This window comes from Desmodus rotundus, chromosome 13 (assembly GCF_022682495.2).
Source record: "Desmodus rotundus isolate HL8 chromosome 13, HLdesRot8A.1, whole genome shotgun sequence".
In the NCBI taxonomy this organism is placed as follows: Eukaryota; Metazoa; Chordata; class Mammalia; order Chiroptera; family Phyllostomidae; genus Desmodus; species Desmodus rotundus.
Genome location: NC_071399.1, coordinates 54,651,607 through 54,665,081, shown reverse-complemented (window position 1 = coordinate 54,665,081; position 13,475 = coordinate 54,651,607).

The window sequence follows — 13,475 nt, the reverse complement described above, 5'->3', positions numbered from 1 at the left end:
GGCAGCGCATCCCTTTGAATCACCTTGGTGGCTCTTTCCAGCTGCAGTAAATCTGTCAGTAGCATTTATTGGGCACTTGTCCTCAAGGGAGTTCTGGGAACCAACATGCAGTTCTTTCCAGGAAGGGACGAAATGTCATCTGCTCCACACGAAAGTGTATGGGCCGCCCTCTCACAGACCTAAAGGCTCTCTCCCCACCCAATCCCTTCCTGTTAAACTTCACAACTCGCTGCAGCCACCGTCCTGGTGCACCTGTAAATTCTTAATACTTGATTATAACACGCTTCTTTTTAAACTCCTCATGCCTGTTCTTAGAATTCACTGAACCCTTTCCCCTCAAGTTAACACACACTTTCTGCTGGTCAATGTGTACCCACTTCAAAACTTCATTTCCAGTGGAGTGTTTAAGAGCTTAGTTTAGAGAAGAAAAAACGGAAAAAGAGAGAAGTGAAAATGTGAGCCTCATGGAAAGGGAAAACCAGAACAGACTGCAATGAAGCTAAACTGTCTATTCGTTTGAATCAAATGCTATAAATTTCTAAGCATAATGTTTGACAGTAAACTGTCATCAAAGCAACAGACTCATTATAAAAATGCTAAGGGTATATAAATCTCATTGACTGCTTATCATTAACTGTGTGGGGTGCTGATAGGAAATGTCTGGTTATAATTTAAGTTTCACTAATAAGGTCCATTTTAGAGTATAGCTGTCAAATCTATTACTCACCTTTGATAGTTGTTCTGGACAGCACTGAAATTGAATGTTAAAAGTGTGGTTTCCAGCATTATCTTTTGCTTTAATATCTCATCCCTGCACATTGAGGCATGTCTCACCTCCAACCAGAACAGCCAGATTGTTTTTCACAAAGCAAACCCCCACCCTCCAAAAAGAGAGAGAAAAACATTTTTTTAAAAAAGGAAAGGTACAAAAGAGATTATTATTTGCCCACTTTCAAAACTGAGAAGGAAAAACACAGTTCAAATATTGGCAGTTGCAATTATTCTACCCTAACATGTTATCAGGATTAATGATTAATGATGTTCCCTTATGTTTTTTTTGGGGGGGTCATTTGTTTGTTTGCTTGTTTGTTAGTTTTAGTCATGAAGGAACTTGCCAATGAGCTACCACAGCATAGCAGGTGCAAGACTAGGCACGTCTACTTAGATTGTCCCATTTATCTTTTAGCCAGTGTTCAGGGAACTCAAAAAGCTCACCCAAGTATTAGGTCATGCTCTCATGATCTCACAACTCAGAAAAAAAAGCCATTGGTCCTTACAGATGCTGTCTAAGGCATGAAGCATGGCCAAGGAAAACCTTAGTACAAATTCCAAAACAAAGCAACACATGGTTTAACCGCCACCACACACACTGTAGGGCCCATATTATTAATATGCTAAACACTAAAAAGTCTCAGTAAACTTTGAGAGAAAGTGTTTTTATATTTTTGGCATGTAATGAATCGTGTGATTTGTCATATCTCCAGCGTACCAGTTCTCACTTCATTGCAGACTTCTAGGGTATCAAGGAGTAGAAAGAAGCTTCTGGAATGTGTCAAGCTGATATGTTAGGCAAAAAAATAAACTGAAGGCCATGGTGAGAGCTGAGCATTGCCAAAACATTAAAGTAATGAACAATAGGTTCATAGTAATCAAATCACACACCTCTTGGGTCAGAATCAGTTCTGAAATAAGAAGTCCATATTTGAAAGGTGAAAGATAGCTCTGGCAGGTGTGGCTCACTTGGTTGGAGCAATGTCTGTAAACCAAAGGAGTGTAGGTTCAAATCCCTGTCAGGGCACATGCCTAGGTTGTGGGTTTGGTCCCCAGTTGTGGCAGGTACGGGAAGCAGCTGATCAAAGTTTCTCTCTCATGTCAATGTTTCTCTCCCTCCCTTTCTCTGAAATCAATAAGCATGTCCTCAGGTGAGGATAAAAAAAATAAAAATAAAAGTTCTCTCTAAAAAAAAGAAAGAAAGAAAAGAAAAGGTATACGACACAGGTGGCAAACACAAGGTCTGCTGGCCAAATCCAGCCCTCCACCTTGTTTTATCTGGCCCAGCACCTTGTTTCTACCCAGTGGCAGCACCGAGCTCCTTGCCCCTAGTTAAGGAGCAGTTACATTTATACAGTCCTAAAATTACATTCAGCCCTTTGAAGGCAACCGCGAGGTTGATGTGGCCCCCAGTAAAAGTGAGTTTGACACCCCTGCATAAGATAAAGCCTACAAGGCAATGAGTTGCTATTCCCAACTAGCTGGTTCTGCCAATAAATGCTTCCTTTTTTTTGGCCACGTCCTCTGTGTATTTTTTGCTGTTGTTGTTTATTTATTTATATACTTGACTAAGGATTTTTCATTACTAAGGGTTTTTTAGAGGGAGGGAGGAAGGAAAGAGGGAGAGAGAAACATCGATGCAAAAGAAACATGGATTGGTTGCCTCTTGCATGCACTCGAATTAGGGATCATACCTGTCCAGACCAGAGATTGGGGATCAACCTGCAACCTAGGTATGTGCCCCAATAGGGAATTGAACTTGCAACCCTTGAGTTACGGGAGGACACTACAACCAACTGAGCCACACTGGCCAGGCCCTCTATGTTTTAAAGCAGCACTACTTCTGAGCTGTCCCTGACAGAAAGGATTGTTTCTGAATAAGAGAAACCACTGAATTATAGCACCACTGTCCAGCAGCACCATTCTCATAGCCTGTGCTCTTGGAACTTCTCATATTTCTAAATACTAATGCCATCATTTGGAGGCCAAGCTGGAACTGTGTTTAACTGAATTCTGCTACCATGGGTCTGGGTTCCCAATCCCCCAACTAGATTATTCATCACAAAATCAACATATTAGATTATGGGTAAATTACTTGTTAGGGTTATTGATGCACGATGTTAGTTCCCTATCATCATTTCCTTCTGAACTTTGTTATAGCTCTCCAAAAATTTCCCCTTAGGCTACAGATCTTTGACCAGAAATTTAAGGACTTCTACCAGATACCCATCTATCATTTTCTCTGGTGTTTGGAGGGTCCTGCTCAACCCTTAAAATTTGGCCCAACTGCTCTGTTTCCATTCTATCCAACCACCCAGCACTCAGCTGTCTCTCTTCTGGGTGTGCTGTAAATCCTTACCTACCCAACCTGTTAGTCTTCTTTCCACCTTTCAGTGAGATGAAAACAGCCCTAGTGCATTTGGCCAATTTGAATAAAACCCTGCCTTAAACATCACTCCATCTTTAACCCAGGAGGGAGTCACTTACAATCTCTTAGCCCATTTCCTCATTAGAAGTATGAACATATAAATCTGATCCAGTATACCCCTTATGAAATTATGTTGAATAGCTCACAGCTACCCAAGTAATAATCTCAGCTCTCTTCCACTCACATTTGACATATTCTCAAGGGTACACATAGCTTTTTTATTCACTCAGGGAAGGTTGGAGCCAGACTGTCAGAAATGTGTAATTGCTGTTCTCCCCACTGCCATTTGTCACAAACTCTGCCTTGATTTTTTAAAAACCTCTTGAACAGTATAAAAGATAAATTCCTTTGCTTGGCACCCAAGGCCCTTTGTGATCTGCCTGACCCTGACTCAGTAGGTCCACCCAGACTGCAGCCTCCCAGCAACAACCACCCCCCCCACACACACACAAACACACTTTAATCCCAGCAGTAGGCTTTTGCCAGCAGTCCTTGGTACATTTTTCCCCTCCTGCAGTGCTCTTTTGTTTGTTTGTTTAACTTCTAATCATCCTTCAAGTCTCAATTCAAATTCTATTCCCACCAGGAAAACTTCCCTGACACCCCTAGGCAAACTGTAATTCTCCTACACCCATGCTGTCTCTACAGTTTAAACACTCCCTCACAGCATTTGTCATTGTGTTTATTTGCAAATCTGGCAGCTCCTTAGATGTTAAACCCCTTTAGGAACTGTGTCTCTCATCTCATCTCCACAATATGCACAGTAGCCAGCACACTGTAGCTGCTCAATAAATGTTAGAAGAATAAATGAATGTTACCAATCTCTTCTACAAAACCTCTCTAAAAACTTCCTGCAGAATGAACTATTGTTCAATTTTGTGGCTATGTAAATAAGACATTTGTCTCACACATTCTTCTGGCACTATGTCTATAATGAGGGCTGAGTAACGATTTGCTCAAATCATCCAACACCAAATGCAATTTTGGTAGAATCTTAGGAAAAGTGACCACTTAGGTAAAGTTCACACACCTCATATAGAGTTGCAGAGGATCAAACTGTGCAACCATCTAATTCACATTCACTGGAGTAACCTACAAGAAGGGGATGGAGAAAAAAGAGGAAGATAGCAATTCAGAAGCCCTTGGAATTAATGAGCTTCACATGGGGAAAAACTCCGGTGTTTAACATCTGGCCACATTCTTAATTTTAGCCAAGTATTTCAATAAGGTGAGAAAGAAAGCACACACCACAAATCCATCTGCATGGTTGGAAAAAGAATTCAGTGCCTAGGTATCAGGGATGGAGGAGTGATATGATTTTGTTAACAGAAGTAAATATGTACATAAACTGTACAATTAAATGCCTACAGATGATCTGATCTAACCAACAATATATTCAGACTCAAAGCCAGATGTGACAAGCAGTGCAAATAGAACACTGCCTTCCTCCTAACTTGAACTCACGTCCATACTGTCATCAACTGGTAATATAGTGTGCGGTGCTACTACAAATGCTGAGATCACAATAGGCTCCCAAAATACTCCTGAATCTCCAGACACACTAAGCAAAGAAAAGCAATTTTTATTTTTTGCTGATAAATGATTTAATCAAACCTAACCAATGAGGTGATTTATTTGGGGGACATTTTGTTGTTCAGATCACAGGGTCAGTAGTTTTCTTTGGTGCAGACACACATTGTGAAACTGAGTAAGCATTGGGGGGTGAGGAGGCATGACATAGGTTTTCTGCAAAAGGTAATGCAATGTGTTCTACCTAGAAAATATTTTATATTTTAAAAATGCTATAAAAGAGAGGCATCAGGATTGGTTGTTTTCCTGTGGTTTTGCAGAAAGCGAATAAAACAGCAAGGCAACATCATGTTTCTTAAAAAAACACAAAAAAGCATTAAAGTAATAAAGGGGTGGATGTTAAATTTCAATACAGCTTTAAAAATTCAACTCATCCTATATATGGTCTGAGGCCAACTTGGGCAAATGTCAGTAAAAGTAATGATCAGGTAGTCAGATTACTGTTGTGTAATTTGTACAGTTCAATTCTGTAAATGATGATCCCCAGCTCCATCTCAGGAAGACACACACTGCTTTTTGAGGCCGCCAGCGCTGCATCACAGCCAAGAGCTTCCAACGTATGCAGCTGTGCATCACACACTGGCAGACTGGCTTTATGTTTCTGCACAGGTCTGCTTTATATGCTTGAGAGCAGACACTTCTAGAATTATACCAACTATAACTTTTAGTAAAAAAAAAAAAAATACTCAGCCTGTGTTCACATAACATTGATACGGGATAATGGCAGTCACATTGGCAAAGCACTCATGGCTTTCAAATTATTCTCACATACACTATGCTTTTGAATCTCCAACAACCTGGGATGCATATAGTAAAAGCACTATGTCATTTTTACAGATGAAGACACAGACTCAGAGAGGTTAAAGAGTTGGCCCAAAGTCAACTAGCTTTGAGGAATCTAAGATTCTAGGTCTCCTAACTCCCAGTTAAGGATTATGCCACTCCTCACCGCTGCCAGGAGAGGGAGATCTGCAGAATCTGTGGCACAGGGGTTTGAATTTCTGCTCCACCAGTCACCTCACAGAGCTTCTATGAGGATAATGCTAAGTCCTCTAGATCCTCATTTTACAGAAAGTTGGTCTGATCTTAGAGAGAGCCTCAGCTCACACTTACCTTTTGTAATTTTTCCATATGCCTGCACTCCATGGAAGTGCTAAAGGCTGTGGAACTAAGTAGGGCAGAAGTCCTAGGCAGATGAGCTCCAAGGCATGAGAGTTCTAAGGTGAACAACAGTTCCAGTGTGCCCTGCTAGCACGGGACTCAGGAAGGTTTCCCAGCACATAAGAGTCTCAGGCATGAAAGCAGGAATGAGGATCTTTCAGGAAGTGGCACTTTAAGTACCCAGGACAGGCATACCAGGGCAGTTGGTCATCCTATTTTTCAAAATTTTAATGAGTATCAGAAATAAGGACTTAACTCACCAAACGTGTTTGGAATGTTCTGCACTTCTATCTCTAGTTTGTCTATCAATAAAAACTCACCAAGGGTTCACACGAAATGAGTCCTATTGTGAAAGGTCCAGTGTGGGCAAAATTGAAACTGAACTGACCCTTCATTGAGCCTTTATTTTACTTTCACTCATTTACTTCTTATCATAAGCTTAGTATTAGAGAGTTGAGTAAGCAAGATCTAGGCTAGATAGGGGAGCAGAGAAGTCTGTTTGCTTTGGTGTGAAAAGGACACGGGAGGCTATAGAAAGACAAAGAAATGGCTTGCAGCCCCCATGTGTTTGGGGAGAAGGGAGAAGGAAGCGGACATTCAAGAAAGGAATTTTGAAGAAGACACATTTACACTGATAGAATTTATTAAAGTATACAGAGGGAAGGGCGTGGGACTTAAGCTGGGCTAGAACGGGACACTTTGGCCAAAGAACAAGAGGAACAAAGGCCAGGAGGCAAGACGAAGCATGGTGCATTCACAGCAGAGAAATCAACAGAGAAGCGTCAGGAGCTGACAGTACACAGGTGAACATGGAGGACACTGCATGGCATGCTGACGATCTGAGGCTTTATCCTGTATGTAACTGGGAGCCTGAAGAGTCTTAAACAAGACAAAGACATAATTACATATACTTTAGAAAGACATTCTGGCTTCAATGTGGAGAATAGATTTGGGGGAGGAAAAGACAAGACTGTAATCTAGGAAGACTGGAACAGTTTCTATAAACTAAATGAGGGTGGCCTATGCTGAGATACTGGCAGGAAAGATGGGGAGGAGTGGACAGATTTTTTAAAAGATTTTATTTATTTATTTTCAGGGGGAAGGGAAGGAAAGGGAGAAAGAGGAAAGAAATATCAAGCCCCAACTGGAAACCAAACCTGCAACCCAGGCATTAGCCCTGACCAAAATCAAACCAGCGACATTTTGCTTTGTGGAACAATGCCCAATCCACTGAGCCACACCAGTCAGGATAAAAAGTGGACAGATTTTGAAGATATGAAGGTCATAGAAAAACAAAATGCAGAGATTGGTTGAACATAGCTTATAAGGTAAAGGAAGCAATCTAGGATGCCACTATATATAACACATCTGTGTATTCATGATGGATATGTATTTCTGAATTTCTCATCCCAAAAGCAGTTGTGTGCCATCCACACAAATTTTAAATTTTGCCTAAGCCATAAATAGTAATTTATCACTATTTTACACCCACTTACTTATGCCCATAGCCTGAGATTCTGTGGTCATTCCCAGCTATTACCTCTTGAAAATAGCCAGTCAGTATGTGGTTATATGTGTAGGTCAAAACAATGCCTGGTATAGCTGGATTCACAGCCAAAATAATGTATCCTTATCCATTCATTCATCAACCAGTATTTATTGAGGCCCTCTCAGTGCCCGTGGATGGTCTAGACACTGAGGGAAAAAGATGACGGAAGTTTAATACTTGCCCTCAAGAAAATCATATCACAGGGGAGGAGACAAATGATGAAAAGGCAACTACAGTACAATGTGACCAGTACTAGAACACAGGGAAACGCAGAGCCATGTGGGAGCACAAAAAGGGAGTAATTGACACAGCCTATGGAAGAATGTTGGTCCATGAAGACTTCTGAAACAGATGATGCCCATTGTCTTTCTATAGACCTCTCTAAGAGTCTGGTATGGATTTCTAGCTCACCCATCTCCCCCTTCCAATGAGTTCTTTATAAGAAAGACTGTGTCCTATTTGTCACAAACCTTGCACAATAGATACTTAAGGGCAATGGCTGGATGGATAGATGATGAAATAAATGAAGGGATAAATTGATACTGACCTGACCTCAAAGGATTGAGGTAGTATGGCCATCAATCCATGGAAATTACCAGGCAAATAGTGCCTTATGGTGAAAGGGGATTTATTGAGAAGGTACTGGATTTAATGGGCCATTGGTTAAATTTTGTTGTATAGAGTTTGACCCTTATCAGTTCATTCTTGTTGTTCAGTATTTATTGAGCCAGATTTCCTCTGTACTTAAGCTACTCCCTGGGAGAAGGTTAGACACTTCTGGAAACTGCATTAACTTCCTCAAGCCACTAGGGTACTATTCAGCGAATTACTTTTCGGTAATTAAGATGCTGCAATACAAAAACACAATGTGCTGAGAAATGGAGAGCTAATCTCTCTGCCTGCCTTCTCCACCTGCCTGTTTCTGATGACTGAAGAGATAGGGTGCAAATATGAGGGGATTATACAATGACAGTCAGTCCTGGTTTCATCCAAGAACCTACAGTATTTATTCTTTCTAAAGCCTGTGAATTTTTCACATAAGAGAACAAAGATTAGCAGGATCAAGTGACTAAAGTACTTAATGTCTCTAATCCTCATTCCTGCACAAATTCACTCTATGGTTTTGTACTTATCTCCTTCAAACTCTTTACCTTCTTTGCCCCTCTCTGTGAGGCTGTAGGATGATAACAGCAGTTGTTGGCTCTGGAAAACCTTTATCTCTCATCTTATTTTCTTCTAATATTAAAAGAAAATAGCACTAGGTATGAATGGCTGCCTGTCTTTTTTCATGTCCATATACATGCCTGGAATGTACTCATTAAAGAAAAATTGTCTGCCCTTTCCCCCCACCACCTCTTCCCTTTGAAGCCAATGATATTCACTTTCCATTTTCAAACATCTTGTGCTTCTAGTTTGCATCTTTAATTACCCAGGGTACTGGCCTTGTTTTATATGACTTACAACATGCAGTTTTGCCCTTAGTTCATTTAAGCAAAATCATTCCTGGTTTGAGCCAAGACATATTCAATATACAATTACCTGGTGGGTCAGGGCTCTGCCGTTTTATCATTTTTACTGGCATTTTCTCCATTACTGCTAAGTACCGAGCAGTATAAGCTGTCAGAGCCACATGGCTGGCCTGGAACTTAATTTTCCTAAATTGCACAATTCTTCAGAAACAGCTTACCCCCCAAGCATAGTTTCCTTGACAAGGGGCAAATAGGGTTAAACTTCAAACTGAGTTATAGAGAGCTTAGCAAGAGCAATGGTGGGAGGAAGCAATTAAGCAGAAGTTGGGTATGCAGGCTGCGTGAGACTTTTAGAGACAATACAGAAGTCTGCATCAAAAGTGGCTGCTCAAAAGCCTTTGAGTAGCAAGAGGTCTTAGTACACGACGTGCTGGAGTGGAAGGAAGCAGGCCAGGCAAGAGAAAGAAATGCTTACCGAACAGCCACTGCATCAAAGACAGTATGCTAAACATTTTATATGCATTAATTCTGATAATAACTGATTAAGGTTGATATTCTTGTTCCTATTTTACAGACGAAAAACAGGTAGACTAGTTAGTGGACTGACCGAAGATACACAGCTGGTAAGTGAGGCAGTCTTGCTCAAACCTGAATGCGTACACACTGTTTGTTACATTAAATCACCCTGGAGACGCTGGAAAGCAGTCTCCTGGTAACAGAAGACAAGTAAGCTAGGACAGTTGTCTCTTGAACAACATGGGTTTGAACTACACAGGTCCACTTATACACAGGGTTTTTTTTTTCCAATAAATACTGTAAATGTATTTTCTCTTACTCATGATTTTCTTAATAACATTTTCTTTTCTCTAGCTTACTTTATTGTAAGAATACAGTATATAACATATGTAACATACAAAATATGTGTTAACCACTTATATTATCCTGTCAACAGTAGGCTCTTAGTAGGTAAGGCTTCCTGTCAACAGTAGGCTCTTAGTAGGTAAGTTTTGGAGCAGTCAAAAGTTGGATGTGGATTTTCAACTGCTTGCGGGGATCAGTGCCCCAAACCCTTGAGTTGCTCAAGGGTCAACTGTATTACAGTCTCTCTGAGAAGTAACAGGGGAATACAAAATGCCCAGTTTATTGTTTCTTATCCTTACCCCACTATCCTCAGTGGCACACACCTGCTCCCTACCAGGCCTCCCAGTAATCTGAGAGAAGCATCACCTTGGTGTTTTCCTATTCCGAGTAACTCTTAACTCTCTGCACACACTTGTCATGAAGAGAAGCCCCTTGAAATCAAATAAGCCACCTAGTCTGTATCACCTGGAGAGTTTGAAAACCCATAAATCAGTTTAGCCTCTTGCTTTGCATCAGCCTCCAACACAAACTGCCTGTTCCAGGTTTAAGGTTGAGCAGAATAAGATTACTGCCTGTTCCCTGAGTCAGAGGGACTTAGTGAGCAAATGCAACCTTACTGTGAAGGATTGGGAGTTTTGAGAGTTGGCTTTAACAAAGTTTATTATTCCGGCACCATTAGGTATCTCTGTTTTCATCTGGGTTGAAAAGTCACAGATAAAACCCTTTTATTTATGATCACTACACCCTCTGCCAAAACAAAATGATTTCAATGACTCAAATTGAGACTAACAGCTTTATTCCTCCCATGCTCTGAGGACCAGGGACTCTGAGTGGAACAGCAGCAAGACTGGGGTTTCCTGTGGTGTGGGGAAGACAGGGGGATGTGCCCTTGTGGTCTCGCTCAGGCAGCAGTCTTCACCTGTAACTGCTCTGAAACTCACAACTGGAATGTCTCTCAGGGTTGCTGGTAAGATCCCATCCCAATAACTGAACAGTTCTCTCAAGAGATGTTTTTGCAAGCCAGGCAGTGTGTAGGTTAGTTAGAGTTTGAAGATAGAAAAGGTAGCACAAATTGGGAAAGGGAGAAAAGGAAAGCAAACGAGACAAAGACAAGAAAAGCTGCAGCTCCTTTATCGTGCATGGTTTAGTCTTTTAAACTTCCCGCTCAAAGCCCCCACCCCCCCACCGCAAACATCTAGACATTTAGAAGTGAGGTCATTGCCCCCAGTATCCTTCACACTGCTGCATCCTCCATGCAGGCGTAAACTCATTGATGTTACTGTGTGGGGCTGGAAATCTCCCCCATGAGATTGAAACCGCAGTCCCTGTGGAACATAAAGAGATGCATGGCTCGCCTTCTGGGGTGTTTGATGTGACATGCAGTGTCTTGTTAACATTTTACTTGGAGACAGAAAAACAAGTCTCGTTGGCTGCTTTGGGGATGATGATTCTGCGTTTTTATACTTTCTGGAGAATAGATGTATCGCAATGCCAAGAAAACTACTCGCTCGCTCACTCACTCACTCACTGAGACACTACCTCTCTGGTGCACAGTCCCCAGAACACAGCTTCTCTCCATCTCTCCCTCTCCCTCCACAGTCAAGGCAGGCGTGTTTACTGAGCCATTGGAAGCTTGGGGCACTAAGGACCCTTGAATGTCCCTAAATACTTGTGCTACTTGATTTCCACTGTTTATTTTGTAGAAAACAGTTCATCAGTTCTCTTCACAAGATGTCAGATTAGCCTTCCATGTAAGAAAATGAGAGAACTGGGAAAGTTAAAACACACACACACACACACACACACACACACCTTTGTGAAACAAGAGAGAAAAAAACTTAAAGCAAAGTCTTGCTATTGTAAAATGCAATGTGGACTCCAAAGCCTCTACTGGCACTGCTCCTATCCAAGCCTGGCAGAAGAGAAAAGTCTTTGGCATAAAAGTCAAAAGACCTGGAGTTCAGGCCCCACTCTTTCCTAACTAGCTGTTTGACCTTAAGAAGTTTGAATGACTGCTCTAGGCCTTGGCTTCCTAATCTGTCAAATTTACACATAATCTCTGAGGTCCCTTGCAGTTCCAGGTTTTTATGCTAAAGAACAGGCTAAGGAATACAGACTCCCTCCAGGAAGGAGGTGTGAGGACCGGAAGTGGAACATGAGAGAGGGGGCAAGGGAATGGAAGCCCTTAGACACATGTGGCATAAGGAGTCAGTCAGTCCTCACTTTTTTACATAAGGGACTGTCTAGCCTAGAGTGATCCCAAACACCTCAGCTCTGAGGATTATGAGTATCTGGGAATGGCTACTATTATAAGTGACAAAATGAACCACTGAGGCTAGAAGTGGAGATTCCACTGAAACCAGTCAGACTGGGTATGCGATCCTTGGTAGGGGACCTTTAACAACAGCTTGAGTAGGCACAATGGGCCCTGAGAAACAATAGATAATCTTTACTTAACAATGAAATAAACTACTATAAATTTAGAGAGGTCATTTTAATAGTGAGAGGGAGGGTAATTTAAGATGGTTCTATTAAAATTAATTCTTTCATTTACATTTCAAAATGTAGTCATAAGATATTTACATAAAATATGTAATTTGATATGCCAGTTGTAAATATCTTATCACTCAAACAATTAAAAAACCCAAAATGATGATTGGAAGTTTTCTTTGTAGGTCCTGGTTATAGGTAAGGTCTACGGTTAGTTTCATGGCTGAAAAGCAAACAGAACATCAGATCTTCAAAATATAAAGAACAGGGCAAAGTAAAAGAAATTAGTACCTTATGCTAAAGATGCTTAATTTTTAAGCTTCAAAGGATCCTTGAGATCCATCCAACTTCCTCATTTACAGATGGAAAATCAGCTGTGGGAAGGTATTTTTATAGTGGGAGCCTACATCTCTTTCTTATTAGGGTTTGAAGTAAACATTTGCTTTACTTTTCTGAGATACTAATCATTGCCCTAGCTGGTGTGGCTCAATTGGTTGGAGCATTGTCCCATGATCTAAAGGTTGCAGGTTCAATCCCCAGTCGGGGCACATATGGGAGGCGACTAATGGATATTTCTCTCTCACATCAATGTTTTTCTCTCTCCCTCCCTCTCTTCTATCCCCTCTCTCTAAAAGCAATGAAAAAATGTCATGGGGTGAGAATTTAAAAAAGAAAAAGAAACTAATCATTATTCCCTAATTTCTTCCCACCTGAGCATCATATAGACTCAGTACAAATCCCTAATTCACATTAGTGATCATTCTATATTTGAGATTTTGTCATATTTTGCCAGATTTTAATCCTCAGTCCTGAAGTGGTGCAGCAAACGTTTAATAAACAAAACCGCCTACTGGGTACCAGACTCTATGATATATACAAGGAAGGAAGCAAAGATGGCAGAAATTCCTGCCCCAGTCAAGAAGACAAGGATGCAAACAAACAGGAATGCTGAAAGGGCATCAGGTGTACAGACATGAGTAAATCTGCTTGAAGGAACTGAGGCTTCTTCCACAGAACTCTGTATTTTTATGTGTGTAACACACTCAATACATTCAGTCCCTAACCACTGCAGACATGTAGCTGTGGAAAGCCCTCTTAAAAGACACAATGCGTATATGCACTGCGCAAAGTCCTCATGACATTGTAGAATGGATAA